The 23,024-nt window shown below is 40.8% G+C and overlaps 1 long non-coding RNA gene across 1 annotated transcript in view; it reads right to left on the bottom strand.

The window, feature by feature from the left end:
- The window catches only part of LOC140464047 (uncharacterized), a 234,387-nt gene that overhangs the window by 48,765 nt on the left and 162,598 nt on the right, over nt 1-23,024 (bottom strand). Inside the window, exon 2 of the long non-coding RNA XR_011954848.1 lies at nt 18,035-18,087. This is a non-coding gene — a long non-coding RNA (uncharacterized lncRNA). The remainder of the gene's footprint in view (nt 1-18,034; nt 18,088-23,024) is intronic.

The following is a 23,024-nucleotide window of genomic DNA, read 5'->3' as shown; positions in this document are numbered from 1 at the left end:
TACTGAATCAAAGGATGAAAACATTCAGTTATTTAATCTGTAATTCCATATTTAGCCAGATGTGTAAAAGTACTTACTAAGTAGGCTTTAAGTTTAATTTTCAGGAGAGTAATGATGCTTTGGATTTTCCAACAGATTGTTGTAATAATAAGGGAGTTTCTTGACGTCAGAATCATTGGCACTACACAGCAACTTCAACCACCTCATCATCTTAACAACAATTTTCTTGCAATTATATTGTCGTTTTAATGTGGTAAAAAAGATCTTGGGTGTCCTCAATTTAAGTAGGAAGTTGTATTCAGCATCAGGGAAGCTCTATGTTCTTTTTTCCTCCTCTGCAGGTAACTATTTCAAGTTTGAGAGGTGTCAGATTTTCAATGGATTTGCAAAAGAAGCAAATGTGAAGTTCGGGCTGGAATGCCTGGAAGTGCAGTGGAGACAGGTTAAATTAAGACATTCAAGAGAGCAATAGATGGTTATTTAAATGGAAATAATGTACAAGGGTACTGGGAAGAGGCAAAGAATAGCACGTGATGCTCATTTGGAGAGATAAAATATGCCGAGTGGCCTCCTTCTGTAACTTTGTAATACCCAGGCACCCTGCCCCCTGTAAAAACGCCATCCCATGTTCCCAATTCCTTCGCCTCCACCGCATCTGCTCCCAGGAGGACCAATTCCAATACCGAACAACCCAAATGGCCTCCTTCTTCAAAGACCGCAAGTTCCCCTCAGACGTGGTTAACTATGCTCTCCACCGCATCTCCTCCACTTCACACTCCTCCGCCGTTGAACCCCACCCCTCAAATCGCCACCAGGACAGAACCCCACTGGTCCTCACCTACCACCCCACCAACCTCCAGATACATCAGATCATCCTTCATCATTTCTGCCACCTCCAAACAGACCCCACCACCAAGGATATACTTCCCTCCCCTCCACTATCAGCATTCCGGAAAGACCATTCCCTTTGCGACTCCCTCGTCAGCTCCACACCCCCCACCAACTCAACCTCTACTCCCGACACCTTCCCCTGCAACCGCAAGAAGTGCAAAACTTGCACCCACACCTCCCCCCCCCACTTCCCTCCAAGGCCCCAGGGATCCTTCCACATCCATCACAAATTCACCTGCACTTCCACACACATCATTTACTGCATCCGCTGCACCCGATGTGGCCTCCTATACATTGGGGAGACAGGCCGCCTACTTGCGGAACGTTTCAGAGAACACCTCTGGGACATCCGCACCAACCAACTTAACCGCCCCGTAGCTGAACACTTTAACTCCCCCTCCCACTCCGCAAAGGACATGCAGGTCCTTGGCTTCCTCCATCGCCAGACCATGGCAACACAACGCCTGGAGGATGAGTGCCTCATCTTCTGCCTAGGAACCCTCCAACCACAAGAGATTAATACAAATTTCTCCAGCTTCCTCATTTCCCCTCCCCCCACCATATCTCAGTCCCAACCCTCAGACTCAGCACCGCCTTCTTGACCTGCAATCTTCTTCCCGACCTCTCCGCCCCCACCCCCTCTCTGGCCTATCACTCTCACCTTAACCTCCTTCCACCTATTGCATTCCCAACGCCCCTCCCCCAAGTCCCTCCTCCCTACCTTTTATCTTAGCCTGCTTGGCACACCTTCCTCATTCCTGAAGAGGAGCTTATACACGAAACGTCGATTCTCCTGCTCCTTGGGTGCTGCCTGACCTGCTGTGCTTTTCCAGCAACACATTTTTCAGCTCTAGTACTCAGGCACCAAGGCAACCCTTCCAAGTAGGCGAGCTCAATGTGTGACTGTGATCAGAGGGTGGTGAGGTATTCCATTAAGGAAACACAGAAAAAAAAAGAAAATAGGAGCAGGAGTCGGCCATTTGGCCCTTTGAGCCCTTTGTACCATTCATTATGATTATAGCTAATCATTCAACTCTACCTATTCTTGCTTTTTCACCATATTCTTTGATCCTTTTAGTCCCAAGTGCTATGTCAAGATACAGTTCCAGATACAGAAAAAGATTAGAGGGATATGGGCCAAATGCAGGCAAATAGGACTGGTATAGTTTGGGAAACTTGCTCGACATGGACGAGTTGGACCAAAGCATCTGTTTCCATGCTGTACGTCGCCACCACTCACCAACACCTTGTTAAAAATCATAAAACAAGGCATCAACTGCCACAAAATATGATGACATGCACATGTTCCAGCTGTGACCGAAGTTACATTTGGGCCATGCATGAGGCTGAAAAGAACACAGACTCACAGAAAGGTTTCAATGACGCAATGACAGAAGTTGCTGGAGAAACTCAGCAGGTCTGGCAGCATCTATGGATAGAAAGCAGGATTAACATTTCAGGTCCAGTGACCTTTCCCCTGGACTCAAAACATTAATTTTGTTGGGTCTCTACAGATGCTACTGGACCTGCCGAGTTCCTCCAGCATTTTATGTTTTTTGTTTCAGACTTCTAGCATTTAGAGTTCTTTGTTTTATTTGAGACATTTCAAATGGTTGCCCCCTTTTGCAAGGTAGTTATTGCTAATGTCACATGCAGGGAGAGTAACAGATTAATTTTCCTATTATTAACAAGTGATATTTCCACTTCAAACTTTAAGCAAAATAAATATGTTGATGTTGTACAACTGGAGATTTTCAAATATGACACCATAAATAAAGGTCTTCATACTGTTATCTCGTGGGAATTTAAAGGCTCAGTTCATTTCTAATGTGTTTTCCTTCCCTACATTTTCACAAATAACCAATTAGGTATAATCAGTAATAAACACTTGGCAGTACACGTAGACTCTTCATGACGTTGGAACTGAGTTGGATGGTTAGTTGTTTGGAAGTACCTGACCACATGCTGATATAAATCAAATGAAAAAAAAAAGTAGAGCATTATGAGCTCCACAATGTAGTTGATTAAACATGTTGCAATTATTCAACAAATTGGTACATTTGTACATCACATTATATCCTAAACTTGCAAAATTTCAGAACTGTTGTGTGTGGTCTTCTTACTCCAAACTAATTAGTCCTTCAGCACACATCTTCCACGCTGCTATCAAATCTCAGAAATACAATGTCAAGTATATATATGTGTCTGTAGTTGGATGTGAATGTGGCCAAATCAATCCCAAGCTTCAGAGAAATCCTTTGAACAGGCAACATTGGGAAAACCCAAGCAATACAAGGTACTCATTCTCTCCCCACCCCCAGTCTCTGTACCTTTCACATAGGCCATGGCCAAAATTTAATTTGCTCCCTCATTTGTGTCTCAGTAATCTTATCATCTTTAGCATTTTTCCTGTGAATGTTTTAGAAAATTCAATCATATTAATCTCTTTACTGAAATGCTGATGCTTCAGATAGCGCAGGTACACACTGAAAATTGATTTTGTTTACTTTGGAGTTGGCAAAACTGACCAGGAATTGACAGGTATATTGTTGGAAAAGGAATGTTCAACTACTTCAAAGCAATGTTTATTGACTCATAAATAAAGGTGGTAGCTGATTTCTGCTGTACAACTTCTGTAATAAGAGGCCAAATGTAATAAAAAAATACTTTGAACTTTATGGCAAGGCTGAGCTACGCAAAACAGAATGTTGTGCAGACTTGTTAGTTTTAGCGTTTTTTTTAAATCGAATGTGGACAGGTCAATACAATACCATTGCAGTCTTAAAAGAGACATGCCACCTCCCTGAAAGAACATTGTTTAATTAAAAGATTTTGTGAAATTTTCAAATTCCTTCTTCATCAATTAGTTGGCAAACATTCCACGGCTCTCTACTAGCCGAGCCACTTATTCTTTTGTGGACCATTTCTTAGGGTTAGTTAAACCCAATATCCGCCAACCATCAGTCTGGAGGATGGGAATTGGTAGTTGAGGGCTGTGGAGGGGATAATGCTGCCTCCCCTTAATCCAGCACCTTCTTGGAAGCTTTCTACAGTTGTCCAATGGCACCTTGGAAGGAGCTAGAGACTGAGTTAGTGGCCTTTCCTGCAAAGGACAACAGGCCGCACGGCCTGGAGGATGGTTCATGCCTTTACAGGCCATGGCGCAAACATTTCAGCACCACCTCAAAGCATTGCAGACCTTCTCAGGCAATACACTTTGCTGCGATGCACAACTGTTGTGTGTGTGAATGTGGGCAATCTTTATCTCGCATTAAATTGGATTGGCCTGCCTTTTGGGGGCAAGGATTACTTTTCGTGTCTTGCCCAGGGCATTTGTGTTAAACATGGTCAGCCCATAAATTTCATGCTGATAGCCCATTACCTTGGTTTGACAGAAGGCTAAACATCTACCATGTTGCTAGCTGCCAAGTCTTACAACAAAAGGATCATTCAGCACATTTGGTTCTCAAACTCTCAAACACATGGTGTCTATCTCATAGGGAAGTTGCACCAACTCCACTGAAAGCTGACAATAAATTTGGAACACTAACTGTGGACCAGGCTAGGATGAGGGCTCCAACATTTAGTAACCCTTATCACAGGCACTAGTGACACCACATGGGGTCCAGGAGAGAATTCATGCTTTCCAAAAAGGGGGCAGGAATACGGTGAGGTGTTTTGCTCCCCTCACTTTAGGGAAGATGTAATGTCATTAGAGGCAGTTCAGAGAAGATACGCAAGGATGACCCAGATGTAGAAAGACTGTCTACATAGGTTGGGACTCTACTCACTGGAGTTTGGAAGACTGCAATGTGATCTCATTGAAACATGGCAGATCCTCAAAGCGCTTGACAGGGCAAATGCTGAGAGGATCTCATGGGAGAGACTAGGACCAGAGGGTACAGTCTCAGAATAAAAGGGATGCCAATTTAAAATTGAGATGAGGGGGAATTTCTTCTCAGAGCGTTGAGAGTCTTAGGAAATCCTCACCACAGAGAGCTGTCGGAATGGAGTCATGTATATTTAAGGCTGAGATAGATAGCTTCTTGATCTGTCAAAGGTTATAGTGAAAAGGCAGGAAAGTGGATGTGAGGAGTGTTGGATCAGCCATGATCCTATTGAATGGTGGAGCAGGCTTGAGAGGCCCAATAGCCTAACTAAAGAACTGCAGATGCTGAAAATCAGAAATAAAAACAGAAACTGCTGGAAAAGCTCAGCAGGTCTGGCAGCATCTGTGGAGAGAAATCAGAGTTAATGTTTCGGGTCCAGTGACCCTCTCTCAGAAGCCCAGTCCTGTTTATATTTGTTATGGTCTTATGGGAGGTCCTCACACATCGGACTTAGAGAGGAAGAGCAGTTGGCAAGGAAGATCAATGTCCAGAATCTAACCTCAAGAATTAGGCAGCAATTCCACAAAAACTGTAAAGGGGCTCATCAGTGTGATCAAAGTCAGTGAAAGCATCTTGAAATGATATCTTGCATCATTACATGGCCAATCTCTCACACTACCAAGTGAGCTACACCTGACCATCCATCCAACAGCAAAAACCCGCGCTCTGAGCTCACACCCATCATTCATAAATTACACTTCCTCCCTCACATTTGGCAATAATATCAACTGCACACCCACCTGTAGCTGTGGCAGCTCTGGCAAGCTCATCACCCTTATGGAGTGACTCACAGATTTGTTGTCTGGGCCTATATGGTTCAAACCAGACGTTCATGTGTCACATCATTAGTTAGAGATGGATGACGCACAAACAGCCTCTTTCGGAGGCTTCGTGCACACACTGGGGTCAGCCAGATGGGTGTTCTGCTCCCTGAATCAAAAGCTGCACAGCACCCCTCAACCCCAGGGTAGTTGGTTCTGTAGGTTTCCAAACTATGTGCCCATTGTTGTTTGAATGGACACCCATTTCCTTCCTCCAGTTGCAGAAACATAGCAAGACTCCAAGCAGCAACCAGTCCTCTACTATGAAAGGTACAATATGCCAACTTCACACAAAGATGGTTATAGTTAACAGCAAAACATGACTTGTAGCAAAATACATGTACAGAACTGTGCCTAGTAGGAGTTTCTAAGCTCAGTAAAACTGAAAATGTCCCATTTACATCCACAACATGAATAGAATGAATACACATGGACTGTGGTTGGACACAGGGATTAGTGTCAAGGATACCAAATGAAGCCAACTTAATGGATATCATTATATTCTAACGGTGGTCCTAATATTCACCCCAGAACAAACTTGGAAAATAATTCTACAAAGACAAGAGCAATGAAGTGAGGCTAATCTCCATCCAATTTCTGAGTGCATCAGGAAGTGATGCTAAACTCTTACATAGCAATGGTTAGACCTCACTGGATAGTGCCGCAAGGGCATCATAGCTGGGCATCACTTTAAAAAGGATTTGAGCTCTTGGAGAAGGTACAGAGAAGAGTTATCTGCATGGTATCAGGCATGAGAAATGTCAGCAAAATGAAGAGTACATTGAAACGGAGGTGATTTCCTTTAGGCCAGAGAAGAAAAGGAGTGTGGGGGGTGCTCGTGTGGCATTCTCAGAATATCAGGGTTCAAATCTCACCAAGTCTTACTAGCCCCTGAGGTGTATAGTAACAAGACTGAACAGGTTGATTAAGAATAGGGCAGAAAAGGTCAAGGGAAGATTTAACAGCGATATTCAAAATTCCAAAGGATTTTTAATTCAGCAAATAAGAAGAATTTCACACTAACAAGAGGAGATTAAGGTTTAAGATCATTGGCAAAGAACCAGATGAGCAAGGAGAAGCATTTGTCTTCAAAAAAAAGAGTAAACTGCTATGATGTGGAATGTACTGGCTGATGGCAGCATGTTAAATTAACCCCACCAAAAAGAATTTGATCAATCCTTGAAGGGTATAAATTTGCAGAGCTGTGGGGAACGAAGAGGAGAGTGGGATTAATTAGATAGCTATTGCAAAGAATTGATAGGCTGAATGGACTTCTGGCTCTGTATGATTGTATGATGTTTTGCTTCCAGTTTAAAAAGTATTATACACATTAAAATCAGTTTAAAAATAGATCCCACTGACATCGGAGTTTAAAATAATGATCAAAAGCTTGCTTTTGAACACAAGTCAGACTGGCAGGATGAAGAAGGTGCAGGTTTCCAAAGGGTGGAGAGTGGATGGAAGGAAATGATTCAATATTTGAAAAATGGTGCTGTTTGTTAAAAGTGCAGGGGTCTCTACAGTCACGTTGAAGTACCCAGAACTTGTCTTTGAAAGTGGTCACTGCAAATGAAAAGAGCCCACAGGTATGAAACGATCTGGATGTGAACACTGTGGTTAGGGAGGAGGCTCACAGAAAGGTTTCCTGTGAAACAAATACCTATTTCATAGCTCGGTCTGTCATTCTAAATGATGTCATTTTGCGAGACACATTCAGACAAAATTGTGGTTTAAAACATGGATTGGTCTGTTGGAGACAGGAGTTTCATCATCCATACTTCTCTTTTAGAAAAAAAAGTGACAACACTGATTTTACTTGGAACCTTTGCCTAATTTGGCCATTTGATTGTTGAAGAGTGTTATTCCAACTTCAGGGGCACTGGCTCGAAGATTTCTGACTATGATGTAAAGTGGATATAACAGAAGCAGAAATATAGAAAACGTTGCTCGGGGAGACTGCTCCACATTAAGTAAAAGCATCTGGTTTCCGTTCTGTTAATCTCCCAACTCCTCCTCAACACCACTATGATTCAGTACAAATTCACCTCCCGACTTGCCTCAATCAGAGCACAGAACAGCAAGCTACTTGCGTCCTAAGGAGTGAAATTAATGTGATTGTATTTAACAAGCAGTAAAAACATGATCACCAGTGGCATTCTATACAAACTTTAAAAAGCGTACAACTTCAAGTTGCAAGAGAAATGTTCTCTTTCTAGACAAAATTCAGCCCATTCATATTGCGCATGCATTACTGATTCAACTATGAATATTTGCACATATGGTAAAGTTAGCTGATTCTGTGTGTTGGAAAGATTGTAAGCCATTCCATTTCATGGGTGACTATGCAGATGAGAGTTGTCCCTGTGAAACACAAAGGGGTTTAAGGTGTCAATGCCCGTGAAGAAATAACCATTTGGAAACAGAACTGGCTCAAGGGTACAAAACAGAGGGCGGTGGCAGAGGGTTGTTTTTCAGATTGGAGGTCTGTGACCAGTGGAGTGCCACAAAGATCGGTGCTGGGTCCACTACTTTTTGTCACTTACATAAATGATTTGGATGCAAGCATAAGAGGTACAGTTAGTAAGTTTGCAGATGACACCAAAATTGGAGGTGTAGTAGACAGTGAAGAGGGTTACCTCAGATTACAACAGGATCTGGACCAGATGGGCCAATGGGCTGAGAAGTAGCAGATGGAGTTTAATTCAGATAAATGCGAGGTGCTGCATTTTGGGAAAGCAAATCTTAGCAGGACATATACACTTAATGGTAAGATCCTAGGGAGTGTTGCTAAACAAAGAGACCTTGGAGTGCAGGTTCATAACTCCTTGAAAGTGGAGTCGCTGATAGATACGATAGAGAAGGCGGCGTTTGGTATGCTTTCCTGTATTGGTCAGAGTATTGAGAACAGGAGTTGGGAGGTTATGTTGCAGCTGTACAGGACATTGGTTAGGCTACTGTTGGAATATTGCATTCAGTTCTGGTCTCCTTCCTATTGGAAAGATGTTGTGAAACTTGAAAGGGTTCAGAAAAGATTTACAAGGATGTTGCCAGGATTGGAGGATTTGAGCTATGGGGAGAACCTGAACAGGCTGGGACTGTTTTCCCTGGCGTGTCGGAGGCTGATGGTTAACCTTATAGAGGTTTACAAAATTATGAGGGGCATGGATAGGATAAATAGACAAAGTCTTTTCCCTGGGGTCAGGGAGTCCAGAACTAGAGAGCATAGGTTTAGGGTGAGAGGGGAAAGATATAAAAGGGACCTAAGGGGCAACGTTTTCATATAGAGGGTGGCATGTGTATGGAATGAGCTGCCAGAGGAATTGGTGGAGGCTGGTATGTGAATAGGAAGGGTTTGGAGGGATATGGGCCGGGTGCTGGCAGGTGGGATAGATTGGGTTGGGATACCTGGTCGACATGGACGGCTTGGACCGAAGGGTCTGTTTCCATGCTGTACATCTCTATGACTCAAAGTGTAAAGCAATTTGTATCACCTCAGCATCTCTGAATGCTATCCAAGAATGTCTAAATGTAATTACAAGGCTTCAGCTTCAGAACGCACTAGACAATATCTTGGTCAGTGTACCTCCTTGGTAGTTGGAAGCTTGTGAATGTTTGAGCAGCTAATTTTACCTTACGTGATACATTGGAGTTGAAATAGGACATTGCCATGTCTGTTTCACAGGCTCAAAAAAACAAAACATGCTCACTGAGAGCTAATTTGAAATCCAAGTGCTTGTGGTCAATATAGTCAAATTAGGTCTGATCCAATACTGTTTAGGCCCATTGTTTGTGGTATGGGTGTGGGAGGAGGTTGGGGAACTGCTGAGATCTGTTTTGGGACTCAAAGAGGTGAATTGGACTGCCTTGAGCAAGGAGGCACTTTTCCAGATATGGATGGGGACTGCTCAATGGCTGCCGCCTAAAAGGGCACGCCAATGAGTCAAATGCTCCAAAATTCATCTTAATGGGTGAGCTGTATGTGTAGTCAAGACAGGAAAGGGCAGCAGCCCAAATAATGTTAATGAAGCTTGAAGTCCAATTTCAGGCTGACCTCAGGCCTCTCAATTGGGAGAAAATGAGGCTAAAAGAATTTCCACACTATGATTCTTAATAACCTTTATTCTGGCTTATCTTCAACAGAATTTGGAGCCATAGTTACATTGAATCACCTCAGAAAACAGCCTGAGGCCATTAGGGGATCGACTGTGAGACTGAATAAAAGGTAAGTAAGCATGGTTCAAGTGTCAGTTTTACATGGTAAGTTAGTAAAGAAGAGCATTTTTACCATTTTTGCCATGAAAAGGTGAATATTAAAGATGGCAACCACTACAAATGTATTATTTCTACCATTATGTTCAGTCAAAGTCTGAGAATTTATTCTTTCACCTCCTGAAGTCAATTCAAACTCACAATGGTATGTGGTAAGGATTCTTGGCACAATCCAGAGACTGTACCATTTTCCCTAAGCGTTGGGCAAGTAAAAGTCCTATTTCATTAGGACTATTTGCACTAAGTCTCACTGTGCCAGATAAAATATTGACGGGCCGACTGTAACTCAACAGCTATGGCTTGGCTGCTTGTCATTCACTTTGTCCAATTTGGAGAAGGAAATAGGAAGGGCACTCAATTGCTACCTATTTTCTGCCATTGCTCAAACTTGATTAGCCCTTTAGCAAAGATATCCAAGGAGGCAGCATCTTTCATGCAACCTAATGTAATTCTTTGAGAACGATACTGGATGCTGTCAGACAGGGTTAGAGGTGGTAAAATGCAAAGAGGTTCACGTAAGGCATATGTCAATGAATGGCCTGTGTCTGAGCTGCAATTTCCATTTAATTCTCAAAAACTAAATGTTTAAACGACCTCTAAAACAAGTAATATATCACTTCTGTTGCACAGATTTGCATAAAAAGTAGCCACAACCAAAGCACATCCCAATAACTGGTATCTACAACAAATATAAACACAGCTGAGGTCATCCTTTTCTACTGGTATTAGCAAATTAACCATATGGGAAGTGACTGAAAGGGCGAGTTTTATTTCCCCAGACACCATCTAACACTAGCACATCCCATTATTATGCAACATTCACTCTGAAATACACCAACTGAGAGAACTGTGAGAAAAAATGCACAGACCATATTGACGTAGATTGCCAATATCATCCGACTGATTCAAGGGTTGAAGTAATTGCGTATAGTTTGCAATGTCATGCCAGGAGGATTACAGTTTTCTTCCCACCCTGAATTCCTAATTCTTGTTACTTCATCAAAACATACTAGAAGCAAAAAGTATCCTAATGTGATGATGAGATCAAAGATTAGATTTTAAATCTCTAATCCTTCAATTGAAATGAAAGACCCCTTCACACCTGTTACAACACAATAGCCAACCTCTACTATACATTTTGTTGATTAAAACAAAAATAGTACCCACCCAAACCACTTTCACGTTTGCCTAAACCTGTTCTGGTTGAGACAACTTGTTGCTTTCACTCATTTCCGACTTTTCAGTAAAACATGGCATGAATATAAACAGAGTAATGCCAGTCTCATTTTTAATCACAAAAGTTTACCCAAATTCCTAGCCCAATTCAACTATGCCCTAAATACTTTGTTTTAATTGGATAATTAGTGTCCTCAGGCATCCCAGCAACACTTATGAATTCCAGGATTCACAATTGGTAAGCTCAAACAACAAGACAATACTAATGAACAAGTTTGCAAAGGGGAGACTACAGAGTGGGGGAGCTATTGAGGCGATGGTTACAGAAGGTTTTGGATGTTGAGAGACATATGGATTGTGGCGAAAGTTCCAGGCTACTTGTACAAGATGGGTGGCTGTACTACCAAAGGTAGCAAAGTGAAAAGTAGCCGAAAATGTGTTGCTGGAAAAGTGCAACAGGTCAGGCAGCATCCAAGGAGCAGGAGAATTGCCGTTTCGGGCATAAGCCCTTCTTCAGAAATCTCATGCCCGAAACGTCGATTCTCCTGCTCCTTGGATGCTGCCTGACCTGTTGCACTTTTCCAGCAACACATTTTCAGCTCTGACCTCCAGCACCTGCAGTCCTCACTTTCGCCTCAAAGTGAAAAGTAGCCCAAGGCTAAAGGACCATTAGAAAGAGGACAAATGAGGTTGGCAAAGATTGGACAATAAGATGGAAATTGTGGAGCTCTAGGTAGTTGGTACGCCAATCAAAAGATATGATGAACCATAATTATATGTAATTCACTCCAGGTACGTGCCAGTCCAAAGCTATTAATATTGATCTACTTTGATTATAACTTTCAACTCAACACAACAGTACTCACAGCCTGCTCAATGCTATGACAGCCTCCAAATTTCAAATTCTGAAACTGTCCTCCTCACATCCCTCAGTCACGGATGAAACATTGTCTAAAAGCACCCTACCCTCACCTCCCGATGCCACTGAACCCTCCATCCATTTGTTTATCATTTCTCTTTCCCATCTTCCTTGGACAGTGTTTGGAAAGGACAGAAAGGCCTATTATAAAGCTTTTCAGAAGCACAACTTATTGAAGTGCTTCAGAAACAGAAAGATGCAGAAACAATGCTCAAAAACAGGCATTTGTAAGGATGGATTAAATTCAGGGGTGATGATCAGTAGCTGAGCTGGGAAAACGTTAAATGACTAGGAGATGGTTCCCACAGAAGTATCTGGTATGGAGATAATGGAGCAACTATTGAGTTTCAGAAGGTTGGTACTTGATTGTACAGTGAACTTCAAGTGGCCCTGGTCCACCTTGGTGAACAACGAGGTAGAGGGACATCATTGTTTTTGGTCATTGTACAGAAAGGTTATTTCACTCTGTAAAGGATTAAGCTACACTGAAGTTAGTAATCACAGACAACAATTTATCAGATCCAATCTGATTCTTTTGCAACACAGTGAGTGAATAATTGTGAAATGGTGGTTGGTATCCACCCAAAGTGCACATGAGTAATCCAAGCGAGATCAGAATTTACTCATTTAAGAGAGACTTTTCATCGCACAACCTGGCTGAGAATTGGACAATAACTATTTCAACTATATTGGCTGTGATTAGGAGCTAATTCAATTTTAATTAACAGTACTAGCAAATTGTAGCATAAGTGCCCAGTCACTCCTGTTTCAGCTGATCATCATTAAAGTGTCACTTGAATGATTCGTAGAATACTATAACTAAATTATGACATTTGCAATTGACATTTTGAACCAAGAATTTTCAAATTGTTTGCCAATTACGTCACCTCTGCGCACCAGCAAAGGTAATAGTTCTCAGAATAAGATGAAAGCACATCTTATCAGGCACAGTTAATCCAAATTCCAAACTAATTAAATGTACTCAACTCTACCAACAAGTTCTAATGACTTGTCAAAACCAGAGCAGGTCAGATGGGAAAGTACTGATGATATCATACACCAGACTTTATACGTTCTGGTTAACCCTTGCAGTGACAGAGTTCTGCAGGTTTGCACATTTATCAAGCAGAATCTAGTCAAATTCAAATGAAGGGTCAACATCCTACACATTAGCTTGTCTGCTCACTCTAAAAATACTGATGCTGAGCACAACTAGCATTTTCTATATGGCCTGCAGTACAAGGACAAAGCTGTGCAATTCTCGCAGAAGACTGGATGCCTAATTCACTAAACCAGGAGTATATTCAAAAAGGATACATTGGTATGTTGTTGGTGCAGTGCACTGGCAGAACTTAGCATCCACAGTAGTAGAAGGGGGATAGAAATCTCCTGAGTGATTCCAAGCAGAAGCTGCACAATTTCATATAGGGAGATTAAAAAAAGTTTGAAAAACGTTCAATAAAAATGGAAAAATTGATTTTCAAATTGCTATCTATTTATGGTTACCAAAACGAAACCTCCAATTACCATTTCTGTGCAATTGTACAAAAAAGGTTTGCTTTTAGCTGTTCTTAAACATGGTGTAAAATGCATTGTTTACACAATGGTTTTACTTCATTGACCATGATTGGATTCTGTAGTTCAAATGGCACCTGCAATGCAAACCACCCTCCCTTAGATAAAAGCCAATGAACATATTGCACCATGTTATTGTAGGTTTCTACCCAATCATCTGTTTCAGCAGCCAGACATGAGCAAATAGGAGACAGCGCAGAGCTCTTCAATAATCTCAAAATTGTTGCCAATTTGTTTTAATTTCCAAGTAAGGGATCAGATGGCAAAATGAACATTACAGTTTGCTTGAAATGAGAATGACAGGAGCATCAAAAACAAGATATTACTCCATCCTAGTACGGAATAGGCTTTTTGTACACTGACTGTCTTATTCTCTTCCTTTTCCCTTTTGCACTGTGATGCCCTTTCCTGAATCCAAATGGAGCAGCAAAGACTGTTTTTCTTACACTTTCCATCAATGCTACTGTTTAAAAGATCATGGGCAGCAAAAGTCTGCCCCCAATCACTTTTCCTTTTCATCTTCTTTCTGTATCTAGCTTTCATATAGATGTCCATGTAGCAACACAGAGATCAGTGAAAACAAGTTGGAAGAATCACAGGTGGGAACTCAAGTCATTCTCCTCTTCCAACTCCTTCAGTTATCATCTATCTGCACATCAGACACTAACTGTAAGCTTATTAGTGCAGTGCTTGTGCACAATGTATATCCATATGTCATCCAAATTTTACAAGTCCTTTTATAATCCTGATTAAAACTTCCTATTGCCATTATGGTCTTATGCTGATAAAGACCGTGCGAGGTCAAGGAAGACTGATATCATCTTTAATCACTCAGTTATAGCACAATAGAAAAAGTTAAAGCAAAACTTCAGAGAAACAAGAGTTTAGTGGCATAATAAATTTTTTTTGATCAATATAAAGGTAACCGCTAAGGGATTAGATTTGACAGGCTAGATAGGGCAATCAGCAACACAAACCAATACATCCTGTAGCTTTCGGATTCTAAATTGAAACCTTTAACTACTGCTGATGCAAACTGAGCCAATGACTTTCATTATGTGACTTTCATTATGTGACACTGCTAAGCTTCATTGCAAATGCTTTAAAAATTGTTTTCATTGACAACTATTTACTGATTGTTGGATAAAAGCAATTCCTTAGTTTTGTAGAAAATAGTCTTTCAGTAACTCAGTAAGGTCCTTGCATCAAAATAAGATCTGTTCAATATATTACACTGAGCATCAGAGGGTGTAATATGCTATATATCTTCTATCCATGATAAATCAGTATTATCCACTTACAGAAGTTTCTATTGCTGATATAGGGCAGAAAACTTGGACTGTGATCAAACTCCTTCCATTCTCAGAACAGTTAATTTCAGTTTACAAGCTGTCTCCTCAGTCCAACTACAAGCTACTTCACTGCAAGAAGGAAGAATGTTAGAGCTGGCACAAAAGAAGTGCCTGTGCTTTTCAACCACGACAATCAAAAGGGATTAAAAAAATGAAGTCCTCAGGACAGCCCAGAATACAAACTAGAAACACACCAAGAGATCCGGATTTCTTCTTCCCTCTGATTAACTGCTTGAAAGCCAAAATTATTCTGTTCTAGATTAATTTATGGTGTATTTGTGTTGGATGCCAAGCTCTGTCAAAAGATTATAAAGTCCGTCAGCTTCTGTTACCACCCGAACCAAGAGATTTTCAATACAAATCTCCCCTGTAACCAGGCCGTACAGACATTTGCCAAACTACAACAAATGACAGATTTCCAAAAAGAAGTCATCGAAAACTAGTAACGGCACCTGGATTAGGCAACATCTGGAAAAAAAAACAGTTTGTCTTATCATTCAATTTTACTGAAGTTTGATTTCGACAAAAGTCACCTGAATTATGAGGTTACCCATGTTAAGCAATCAGATCACCATAAATAAAGAGTGCAGTTTATACTTAATTCTACATGGGTTCCTATAATTTGTTGGGGGTGGGGGGGGTGGTGGTAAAAGAAAGAGGGGACATGAGTGGGAAAGGGCATGAGAGGGAGATAGGGTGAGATACAGAGTGAAACAGAAGTCAAGAGAGAGCATGCAAGAGAGAGACAGACGACAGACTCCCCACTTGGCAGTGGGGAAATAAAATTACCTCACCAAAGAAAGTGTTGCAGCTTTGTACAGGTTAAACTAACTAGCAGCATGTGGCAGCTGTACAATAGTGTGGAGGTATTACTGCATTTCCAAAACAAATATTTTCTTCTGATGAAGTCCAACTCGGCCATATCACATATGGTGCCATTTATTTCCCGAACTTAAATCACTATCAGTAACTACCCAGTTGTTGGAGTGCATTTACAATATTTTGACATTTGATCCTGCAGATAAGTAGTTCAATCTTGCTTATTGAGGATTATAATTCACACAAAAAGGTCAGTGTAATGGACGCCCAGTTAGTACAACTGTTCTGTCGCAAAAGTCCAATCTTTAGAGTCGGATAAGTTTGAAGTGAAGCAATAGAATTAATACTTTTATATTCTGTGCTTTGCTGAGGAAGGTATTTTGGAGTTTTCTAACTGGATCAATATTCATCTTATATCAAAAATGAAATATATTTGACTGGAACTGCCCTTCTGCTTGAACTCTTCAGACAATCTAGGCTACAACAAAATGCAAAGAAAAGCTGGATTAATGAGCTTGGAGCACCCCCTAGAGCTGCAGTGACTGGTTTCATATTGGTTATTGATTCAATTAACGTTCTTCAAAATTTGCTTCAGATTGTCATAAATTCACAAGGGATTTGAAATTCCTTCAAAGGGAGATTGTCATCAGGTGATTAAATTGGCTTCTATCATTAAGTGGAAAGCAGGAAAGAGCAAGAGGGAGATTGAACCCCTACCCCGCCCCCACCCCCTCCTCCAAAGCGAACCCTTGCTGTCAATAACGACTGTAAACAACATGTTTCAGTTTGGTAAGGTGACAGCTGGAGGTATAGACCTGCAATAATCATGCTTTAGTATGTTTTACAGAGAGTGAAGTAAACATAATGTAAAGCACAGTAGCACACAATCTGACCAGCTTCTACCTTCCCTTCAGTTAAACACAAGATTGGTAGAAAGCACATATGTAAGTGGGTGATTCTGAATGTAATGGCCGTCTAAAACAAAGTCAGTACTCGCATGGTGACTTTCAACATGATGGAAATGAGTCAATGCCTCAGCGCTTAAAAGTTTATAGTTTGCCAACAGCCACATAGATCACTTCCCATGGAATTGGCCACATTTAATTCTTAACTGTTGGAGAACAATTTAAAAGTGAAGCCCTGGTAAATTGTTATTCAAGTTAAGAGAACATGTATTGCAAAGAGGACTGGATATCGTGATTTTTCCAGAACAAAAGTATTTATATATTGGTGAAGCTGTGACATCTATAGCTTGAGACCCTTTCAAAATACAATGATGCTTCACCCATCCTACATTAGCAATGACTGGTATTAATATTGTATCTATGCAAAGGATTAATTATCCTGCTTCATCATCTGAATTAGTATACGTGGTAATACTATGACATTAAATTACATTTGCAGAGGTCAGTCAGTCAAAGTGTACTCATACCAGCCAGTTTCCAGTCATGTGACCATTCTGACATACATTCACAATATGTTTATTGACATCACAATAATACAAAAGACTTACGAATAATGTTTAAAGATTGATTTCAAAACACCATGGGAAAAGAATAAGAACCACATTTTGAAATTGCCTCTACCAGCTTGCATTTCCAAACCCCTTTTTTGACTTTGAATACTTTGAATAACCCCTTCACTTTCTCTGTTCCAAGAACAATCCAAGCCTCTCATTTCTCTCCACACAACTGAAGTCTCACACCTGTGGTACCATTGTCCTGGCTCTCCTCGTGTTTCCTTTCCAAGGCCTTGACGTCTGTCCAAAACTGTGATATTCAGAATTTAGCACAACATTTCAGTTGGAAACTATGCCATGATTTATAAAGGTTTGGCATAACTTCCATTTGCACTTTCTGTCTTCCTGATTTTTTTAAAAAGTTCCTTAGTTTGTCCTGGCTTTTGCATGTTCTCTCTCTTTCCGCACCCATTTTTAAATTATGCCATTTAGATTTGATTTCCTCTTCTCATTCTTCCTTCTGAAATGAATCACTTCACACTTAGCTGTGTGAAACGTCATCTAACATGTGTCTTCCCATCTCATAAGTCTGTCTATGACATTCTAAAACCTGTTACTAACCTTCTCACGGTTTATGATTATTATTACATGAGTTTAGTACCATCTGTCTCACCTTTGTGTTCTCCTATCAGCTTCGCATATCCAATGCAGTAGGGCTGAGGTGAGGAAAAAGCATAGCAAAGATTGGGAAGGACCTTGTAATGGAAAGAAAATGGAAAGCACCATTAAAAGTTCACCCACAGGACAGAGCTGGAGTGAAGTCAGATGTAATGTAATAATATGGCATTTATTCACAGTCTTACCCATATCATCTGGTGTGTTCAGTCACTTTATTTGAGGTCATGCAGAAATATACCTAGAGTTTAAAAAAAAAGACACCATGACTAATAGCAGTTCAACAGCAGTGTAATAAAATTGTATTCACATAATTGAGAACAATAGTAACTGCATAGTATATTGCATCAGAATAGCAAGTAAAAACATTCTGAAGCATTTAAAGATCTCCAAGTTGAAGTGAATTGCCAGCCTGGAATCTTTACAAAGAACATTAATATGCAACTTTTCTTTTGCCATTGGTGCTGATCGATTTCGGATTCCAGGCATTGGTTTTTCAGCTTCTCATTCCAATCTTTCCCTCTCTGAGGGTTGGGGAAGGGCTCTTCTGGTGAAATGGTAGTTTGTGCAAGAATGCACAGGTTCAAGTCCCATCTACCCAAGAGGTATATAATAGGGTCTCTGAACAGGTTGATTACGAAAATACCTAAGGGCTGGAGATTTATCTCATCTTGAACCGTCACATCAAGAAAGGCTACCATTCCTATCTTTTGGAATAGGATTTGTTTCCAGAGCAAGCCACTTGGCTTGGTACAAAATGTGATGCGAGTCATACTTGCCAATTTTTCAAGGCTCTCACTATGCCTTGCAAACCTTGCATGCTGAAACAGGTCATAATTTCTGTGTATGTAGGAGATTGCTTCATTTGCGAGGCTACATCTCCTTATTACTTCCTAGCTGTGGGAAAGGGTGTTTCTGGTTAAGAATAAGCTACATGTTAATTTACAACATTGAGGAATTGGGCTTGTTTCAAGTCAGTGTTCTGATTCAACCAGTTGTTTTATCCTTTTGAAAGTAGACAAAGCCCAGACCAGGAGTTTGGAAATACAATCACTTGTGGAATTTGTTTTGATTGACCAGATTGTGCTTTAATTGGTTTTTCTATTGATATCTGGTCTTTCAATCAGTTACTCATTGATGAATCATAAAATCCCTGCAATGCGGAAAGAGGCCATTCAGCCCATCAAGTCCACACTGACCTCCGAATAGCATCCCACCCAGACTTTGCTTCCCCCCACCCTCACCCGATCCCCATAACCCAGCGTTTATCATCACTTATCCATCTAATCTGCACATCCCTACAGACTACAGACAAGTTGGCATTGCCAAACCACCTAACCTGCACATCGTTTGACTGTGGGAGAAAACCAGAGCACCTGGTGGAAATTCCACACAGCCAGTTACCCAAGGCTGTAATCAATCCCTTGTCCCTGATGCTGTGAGTCAGCAGTGCTAACCCACTGAGCCACTGTGCCACTGATTGGATCTTTAACCAGATTCTCCAGGGCAATGCTTTGACACAGTGCTGGGTCCACTACTTTTCATCATTTATATAAATGATTTAGATGTGAGCATAAGAGGTACAGTTAGTAAATTTGCAGATGACACTAAAATTGAAGTTGCAGTGGACTGCGAAGAGGGTTACCTCAGATTACAATGGGATCTGCACCAGATGGGCCAATGGGCTGAGAAGTGGCAGTTTAATTTAGATAAATGCGAGTTGCTGCATTTTGGGAAAGCAAATTTTAGCACAACTTATACACTTAATGGTAAGGTCCTGGGGAGTGTTGCTGAACAAAGAGAGCTTGGAGTGCAGATTCATAGCTCCTTGAAAGTAGGGTCAAAAGTAAATAGAACAGTGAAGACTGCATTTGGTATGCTTTCCTTTATTGGTCAGAGTATTGAGTACAGGAGTTGGGAGGTTATGTTGCGGCAGTACAGGATATTGGTTAGGCCACTTTTGGAATATTGTGTGCAATTCTCGTCTCCATTCTATTGGAAAGATGTTTTGAAACTTGAGAGGGTTCAGAAAAGATTTACAAGGATGTTGCCAGGGTTGGAGGATTTGAGCTATAGGGAGAGGTTGGTTAGGCTGGGGCTGTCTTCCCTGGAGCAATGGAGGCTGAAGGGTGACCTTATAGAGGTTTTATAAAATCATGAGGGGCTTAGATAAGATAAATAGACAAGACCTCTTCCTGTGGTGGGGGAGTCCAGAACTAAAGAGCATAGTTTTAGGGTGAGAGGGGAAAAATATAAAAGAGACCTAAGGTGCAACTTTTTCACACAGAGGGTGGTACATGTATGAAATGAGCTGCCAGAGGAAGGGGTGGTACAATTGCAAAATTTCAAAGGCATCTGTATGTTTACATGAATAGGAAGGATTTGGAGGGATATGAACCAGGTGCTGGCAGGTGGGACTAGATTGGGTTGGGATATCTGGTCGGCATGGACGGGTTGGACTGAAGGGTCTGTTTCCGTGCTGTACATCTCTATGACTCTATAACTCTGACACTCTGATGAAATCAAAATATTGATAAACCGTTCTGAGAATTTCAAGATTTCAGCCTCTCTACATTTGCCAAATTGTGACCACTCAATAGGGAGGATGCCATCTGTCTGCCTGATGATCACTGATCTAAAATTTCTTACGTGAGCAATTCCAGACCTACACTTGAAGTACAGCAGGGCAGCCTAAATTTCGTTAAAGCAATGGAGTATTTTCTTTCACCAACTTCCTAATTACTTCTGTCCAGCTCAATGTGTTGGGGTTTTCAGACACATCCTATTTAGAGCATTGATGATTCCAACTTGAACAATCCATCCATTCAGTTGTTAATTGCTTCAACAAAACACTCTTGTGACTTTGAAACCCATCTAAATTCTCACTGTAGCCAGGTATGGCTGAGAGGAAACCATGTGTCAAAATTTAGTTTGGAAAGTACTTTCAGCTCCATTTCTCTAATCCAATAGAGCTTAACATGGACGTCTTTGAGATATATTCATGCAATGTTAAAATGCTAGTTTTTTGGAAGTGGCTGCATTGCATTTTTGAAGAGGTCTTTGCTTCATTGCAATAGAATATGGCTGATATGATGTCTTGGCCATAGTTAGTTTATCACCACAATGCTGGAAAAAAGAAAGGCAAAATAAAATAGGGACAATGACAATAGATCGATAGCTAGTTACAGTCCTACATATTGGAACCTCGTGAACTTTTCATTTCAGGATAACTGGAACGGAGCAGCCAATTGTACCCAAGGTTAAATGAGTCAAGGCATTACGGTCTGCCAGTTTTATAAGGCAGTCCACACACATCCCAAATCAACTTTTTGAGTTCATTCTGTCAAGTGGCAAGCTTTCTTCCTTCCCACGTATTGTTAGCATTAGACATCTGTGTTTTAAGAGACCATACAGGAAATTTGTTTAATGTGAATTTACTATTTTGTGGAAATCATTTAGCATGGAAACTACTTCCTGGCTGGTTCCTTTTTATTTAAAATGATAGATTCATTTCAATGTAATATCCATGAATCAGCGTACGTGCTTTTGCCTCTGTTTTTGCAATAGACAGAACTGCTGTCTTTTCTGAGTTAGCTTCAAATCGAGATTTGAACAGTCGGCATTTACTGGATTTGCAGGAATCATGATTCAGAGAGTATGTACTCTCACCTGTGCCTGAAGATTGTGTCCACTCTCACAGCCGAGCTTTCTGGGAGAAAAGCTTTAAGACATTGCTGTTGCCTGGAATCTGTTTGCTTTTGATTTTAGTTGGTTACTTTTCAGGAAGGCATTGATATACTTTTAAATGACTGCCGCATTTTGACCTCTCTCTTGCTTTTTTCTACATTATTGGAAACGTTTGAAAAGAATTGTAGGTAGCCAATAAATTTGCATTACGGCAGCTGCCTTCCCAAATGGCAAAGAGAGTCAAATCACATTATTACCCGTTCTTACTATGGTGTCACCAGTTCACCACAGGCAGTCCAGTGAATTTCTAGCAGTGAAAGTACTGCCAGTCCTGGGAAAGCCTTGTATGTTCCAAAGACGCTATAATTTCTCACACTTCGAGATGTGCCTCCACATTGTAATGATTAATTGAAAATTTCAGAACGTTACCTCAAATCCACAAAGCTCCATAAAAATGATAGAATTGAACAAGTTTTAATGAGTAATGTTGAAAATCAGAAATCCTTCACCCAAAAGATAAAGTGAATTGCCAGTAACCAGTAACGCCAACTTCCTATTGAAAAAGCAATTCCAATCCTAAATGTGTTTCTTTAAAAATGAAATAGAGTTTGAAATTTGCAAATTCTTCAGTGCTTTGAAACATTTTTGATGACATTTCAGCTGGGGTTTGGTGAGATGCATTGCAAAGGGGAAACAGATTTTACCAACATCACCCACAGTGAAGTTTGGAAGCCTGCCCTGAATTATTCTGTCACAGATGCTTATGTGCAGTTCACAGTTTCAAGACAACTCATTTTTCCTCTGTCAACACTTTGCCCGTGAATTAAATGTGCCTTCTACTTGTCAATGTTTTCTGAAGGCCCTCTAACAGATCAAATGAAAAGAGTAACATCACAACAGAAAGATGTTGCTATTAGTATTCAGCATTAAAAATTGAAATCAAATAACTCAATGAACATACAAAAAGTGCAGGGTGCAGAGGATTTTTAGTTTCAAGTACACAGGCAGAAAACCCGGCCTAAGGAAGCTGCAAAACATTGTCAATATTTTCTGAAGGTCGATACAATGTTGTCAGACACTGGTAACTTAGAATGCTACTGGTGTGAAAAGGAGTAGGCACATTTAATTCATGAGCAAAGTGTTGAACAGAGGAAAAATGAGTTGACTTGAAACTGTGAACTGCACGCAAGCATCTGTGACAGAATTGTGCTTGCAGAGGGAAAGCACAATTAACTGTGGCAATGGCTCTGAATAATTCAAGTTTACTTTAAGAAAGATATACCTATTTCCCAATATTCAGTCGGCAAGAACTCCATGTCTGCCCAAAGTCTTTTTCATAATTCACTGCAGAGTTTTAAATGGACCACGAAAAAGAGTGCAAGAGGTTTGCAGTCCACAAATAGCCCCACATAACTGACAAGAGTGAAATTTCATGTTTGTATCGCCATTTTCCCCCCGACACAAAGATATAAAGAAAGTAAGTTCTCCATT

Source organism: Chiloscyllium punctatum, chromosome 39, assembly GCF_047496795.1.
Source record: "Chiloscyllium punctatum isolate Juve2018m chromosome 39, sChiPun1.3, whole genome shotgun sequence".
Classification (NCBI taxonomy): Eukaryota; Metazoa; Chordata; class Chondrichthyes; order Orectolobiformes; family Hemiscylliidae; genus Chiloscyllium; species Chiloscyllium punctatum.
Note: the sequence above shows the minus strand (reverse complement) of the source record. Positions and strands in the feature narration are given on the sequence as shown.